This window comes from Cryptomeria japonica, chromosome 6 (assembly GCF_030272615.1).
Source record: "Cryptomeria japonica chromosome 6, Sugi_1.0, whole genome shotgun sequence".
NCBI classification, from domain to species: Eukaryota; Viridiplantae; Streptophyta; class Pinopsida; order Cupressales; family Cupressaceae; genus Cryptomeria; species Cryptomeria japonica.
The window spans coordinates 469,848,597-469,854,061 of NC_081410.1; positions in this window are offsets into that span (position 1 = coordinate 469,848,597).

Genomic DNA, 5,465 nt, shown 5'->3' on the forward strand with positions numbered 1-5,465 from the left:
ATAGGTCTCCATAGTTGCACATTGGATGAACTCACTCAACTGAGATGACATTCGTTGCTGATGTCTAATGTCTGATCATTACTCTGTTGATTGCTTGTCTTCTTAAGGATTTCACAGATCTCAAGATATGGTTGATGTCCTTCAATATGTATTTGTTGAGCCTTGGATAGATTCGCTAACCTCCAAGGAAGATTGATTGATATTATAGAAGGACTCGTTGATGTTCAAGATAATTCAAATCTATGTGAGAGGATTCAACTTTCCTTGACTTTATATGAGTTACAATGCCTTAACTTTGCTAGGTCAGCCATATGAAAATTCCCGCCAAAATATAAACAAATAATTTTATTTTACAAGTTACATAATTTTGGTGCCAAGCCATATTTTATATAATGTTTACACGTTATACATGCAAGTCATATCACATTACTATTGGCAAATGCACATTCCAATGAGAAATTGTAGGTGATTGAAGGTATTGTCATTGATGGCAACCTTACAATCCTATGGCACCAGCAGACACTAGCACAGGCACAGACACTAGCACCAGCACCGGTAAAGATGTTTACTAGCATCCCGACCGACAGGATTTTGTTTATTGTATTTTATATTTAATTGTAAAATATTTTTGTAAGTTGACAAGGTGAATTGTATTAGGACTCATATAAGTATGAAATCTTGTAAATCATTTGTAAGAAGGAGATAAATATATGGAGGGAATGTAATAGGCAAATGCGAATATTAAGGTAGACCTTGGAATACAGTTTTGGAAGTTGTATGAGCTTAAATTGGTACTGAACTTGGCATAGCAGATGTTGAACTGAAGCAGTACATGACATTGGATTTACATAATCCACTTTTGTAAGTCAGTGAGACTTCCCCTTTTGTATTTAAGCAGTGAGCTTTAGGCAGTTGGCCTTCCTGCATGTGCAGGCCCCTATTGTATCAGTAATATTCACTTATTGGCCAGTGAGTGAATATTGTGGGTCACAAATCCCATCGAGGTTTTTCCCACACTGCGTTTCCTCGTTAAAAATATTGTGTTATGGTGTGCTTTCTATTTTGTGTTTACTGATCTTATTTGCTGCATTATTTCTAGTTTACCGGTACACTATTTTGGCATGCAATTCATTTAATAAGTTTAGAAAATCCATTAATTAGTTAGATACTTATTCACCCCCCCTCTTAGTATCTTTGGGAATCCTAACAATTGGTATCAAAGCCTGGTCCTCTATTTTCAAAATCCTAACAACTTGAGGAAGATTATGACATCGGTACAGATGGAAAACTTGAGAAAGCAATTGGAAACAACTCTTGTAGATTATGATACCAAAAAATTAAAGAATATGAAACTTGAAGATGATCTGAAGGCTGCACAGGAAATCATTCAAGGAATTCAGGAAAATCTACTATTGCTAGGAACAAAAGAAGAGAACTTCATGAGAAGATACAAAGTGATGATGATGAAAAAGAAACCCTTAATGATCTTGTAAGGAAGATGAAGCAGTATAACATGGCCTTGAGGAATGAGATGCAAGGTATGACTATGAGGTTTTGTAAAGACATTGAAGATTGAAAGAAGAATGAAGATGACTTGGCTAGGAGAATCAATGATACTAGAAATGAAAATCTAAGATTCAGTCATGAAAATGATATGTTGAAGATAGATATAATTCACTTGGAGCATGATAAAATTGAACACATGAGATAGAAAGATTTATTAAAAAATGAGTTGCTACTACAAATCAACACAAGGAGAAATTCAAGAAAAGTTTAGAAGAGCTTGATGACATGTTGAAAAACTAGAAACCTAATGGAGATACTAATGGCCTTGGCTTTGAAGTTAGTGAAAGCTTTGGTATTGCAAACAATCATGATCATAGTAAGCCAGTAAGACAACCTAATGCCTACAAATTCAATGGAAAATGCTTTAACTACAACAAGTATGGTCATAGAGAAAATTAGTGTAGATCTAGAAACTATCAGAACACCAATGCACCCACCGGTTAATCTTCTAAATGAAACAAAGTTGGACATAATTTAGAAAATTGTAGAATGAATGTAAGATGTTATGCTTGTGGAAGATTTGGACACTTATCTAATCAATGCAAAACACATACTGGCATAGGATATGGAAAAGCTATTCAAAAAAACAATGTGACTTGTTATGCTTGTAACAAGATTAGACATATTGCAGAATTTTGTAGAAGTAAGGCATCACCGGCAAATAACAAAGGACCCAGTTTGAAAGGTAAAGAGAAGGTTGAAGAAATAAAGCAAGAATTTTCAAAAAAATGGATCAGAAAGTCAGATATGAATATTAATGAAGCTATTCCTTCATTAGTAGAATAGAGTATCACTCCACCGGTAGGAGATTCTTCATCTAACTGAAAAGAAACCTTTTGGGGGTATGGAAAGGAATTGAAAAACATGCTAATTTACCCTCGGTTGATGGTGAGAAGTTGAAATACTTCTTTACCGGTAGATATGTTAAGTTTCACTTAATCGATAGGCATTTAATGTGGTAGTTGAAGGAAATGACATTATAAAGCAAGTGTTTTGGCTCTTTTTTCATTCACCGAGCATTCAAATTTCCTAAGAGCGCAAAAATCCCAAGCAAAGGCATCCATAGCAAGAAGTGAAGGAAATCATTCAAGCACTTATACCTAAAGGTAGATTAAGGTATTTATATCAATGGATTCCTCCTCTGCACCTGAATTCATTGCAAATCCTACTGTAATTGAAGTTGTTAAACCCCCTACACCCATATTTAAAATTATTCTTGAAATTGTGAAGAAAGATGATACCCTAGGAGCTTTTTCAAAAATACCCAAAGGAGTTGCTTATGTTGAGGATCCTATAATTTACATACATTGTCATATTGAAGAACTAGGAGCTGAAGAGATTATGAGCATGTATAGAACAGTAATTTGTGATGTTAATGGAAATGTTAAACTGGAACATAAGATAGTTGAAACCCTAGGTTTTGTGGAGATTCTTAGTATCCCTAATTTTCCAAAGGATGTTATAAGGATTGTTTTAAGAAGAGTTCATGGGGAGTTCTTTTGGTTGGATTCCATTCACAAGATAAAAAAGAAGTAGTTAGGGTAGTGACAGGTTTACCTTCCACCGGTAGTAGGCTGACAAGACTAAAAAAGTTCCAAATGACACTATAATGACCCTAACTGATGCAACCTTTGACATGAGATCCTTGAGAGTAAATGATGTAAAGGATATCAATGTAAGGTCTATTAACATGATTCTTGGATACAAAGTTACACATGCCAACAGATTAAACTCTATTCCTAGCTTATGTATCAAGAGTGCCTATGACATGGTAAACAAGAATGCAAAGATTGACATATGAGAATGGTTGAAGGATGAATGGATAGACAATCTAAGGAAGATCAAAGGTGATATGAAAGGTACATTCAGATTTGGCAACTTACTTGTATGCTTACTTCTATATATCACCAAGGAAGTACTCGGTATTGGTAGAAAGGATTTTGGTTTTGACATACCAGTAGGAAAACAACTTCTGGACATACTAAACAACATTGGAGATGACAGAGAAAAGAACATAAATGAACATTTTCAAACACTGAAGGATAGGATGAAAACTAGGATAAGGCTATCTCAATCTATAGTAGATAAATATCAAAAGGAGATATGATTTGTGATAAAGAAAGATGAAATCTGGATGGAGGCAGTGGTTCCGAGGACTATTTGGGTTACAGAGATGGGATATGAGGTTGATGAGAACATAATAGAAACTTATGCAAAAGCACTTCTAGAAGCCCCTAAAGAACCAACTGAAGAAATATTCTGAAATACGGAAACAATTGAAAGCAAAATTCAATCATAGAAAATAATAAAGAAAACTGAACAAATAGTTAGAAAAAGAACAAGGCAGGATAAATCAATCAAGGAAGACATATTGAATAAAAATGGTATTAAGGAGAGTGACTTGGAAGGATTACAATCGGAAACTCATCTTTCACTGGTTGGTACCTCCTCTAGTAGTGAAATACTGATAGAGTTTAAAAGGGTAGTAAGGAAAAGGAAACCTTCACTAGTACCTGCTCCTACACCTAAGAGAACAAGACACAAAGAACAGGCAGTTAGGACTCCAACAAAGAAGTTAACCCAAAAATAAAAGGATAAAGGTAAAGGTAAGGTAGGTGGACCTCTGAGTATAAAGGTGACAGATAACTTACCTCCACCTCCTTCTGATACTCCATTGGCACAAAATGTTGATACACCACCGACAATAGAGAGTATGGAGACAACACATAAGGACACAAATCTTGATTCTAAGGTGTTGTTTACAATGAATATTGACACACAATAAGTTAACATTGTGGTGGAGAAGGAGTCAAGTGAGAAGTGAGATGTGGCAACTGAGCCACCGGTAGAAGACACTACAATTGAGACAAATATTGAGGATACAGTTGGAAACATTGAAATTGGGACTGAACAACAAACTGAATAGGCAACTGATTCCCCAGATACATGAATGGCAGATACCATTGGTGTACATACTAATGTATCTACTGAGTAACCGACAACTAATAGCAATGAAAAATCTATTGAGATACCAGTTGTAGACAATTCAAAGGTAAACACAGAGAAACTGGTAGAAAACACAGAGACACAATTAGAAAAACCGGTAGTGGAAAGTTTTGAGAAATAGACTAAGGTACACACTAATAAATCAGATAAGAAGAATGATGAGGTAAAGGTTAATGCAAAGATTGTGCCATCGGCATCAACTGAGAAACCTAAACCCTTGCTTGTAGAAATGCACACTCAAACTAACCTACCAGAGGTCACCATAAGCAAAGAGGTTCCTCACACCAATGGATTACGGATAGTTAAGATAGTTGGTCAATCATCTAATTCTTCACTGACAAAATTCTGGCCAACCAATGTAACAAAGGTATTGCTTGACTCAATTAAGAAAATAACTAATTGCAAGGCACTTTCATATAAGGCAATTGATGACACCATACCAATTTTGAAGATGATTGCACCCAAGTGTAACATAGAGAATAAAGATTCTTTAGGCCAATTAGACACATTGCCTAAGTACATAACCGACAATCTTCTAACAATTGATCAAATCAATGAGGAGACTTTCAGAGAGAAAATAAATAAAGAGAAGGAAAAATTCTTTGAGAAAACAGTAAAGAAGAGTAAGGAACATATAGACAAATTATTACCGGCACTGGGATAGACAATTTTGGACTTCAAGAAATTGTACAGAGAAACATGCAAGACAAACATTTTGATAGAGGATATAGATAAAGAAATCAGCAGAGCTCAAAAGGAAATCAATGATATTGCTGACAATTTAATAGGTTCATCAGATTCAATATCGGTAGTAGAACAAGAAATTACCAACTTTGAAGAGAAAATTGAAAAACTTGAAAAAGATAAAGAGAGATTAAAGTTTAAGGCAAAGG